We start from the raw sequence: 203 nt of genomic DNA, 5'->3' as shown, positions 1-203 counted from the left end.
GATTTGATGTTTGTCACATAAAAACCCACAGTAAATTACATCCAGTTCTGTCAGATTTTGCTGGATGTTTTATCATAAAATTCCTGATTTAGGCATGTTTATGCTGCCTCATTGCCAGGGCGTCTGATCCAGACACTTTGGGACTGAGACTCAACAACCTTCCAACCCAAAGTGCTTTTTTTATCTTTCTCAGCTCTGATTGG

This window comes from Morone saxatilis, unplaced genomic scaffold (assembly GCF_004916995.1).
Source record: "Morone saxatilis isolate NCDOM2014 unplaced genomic scaffold, NCSU_SB_2.0 Contig21, whole genome shotgun sequence".
NCBI classification, from domain to species: Eukaryota; Metazoa; Chordata; class Actinopteri; family Moronidae; genus Morone; species Morone saxatilis.
Note: the sequence above shows the minus strand (reverse complement) of the source record.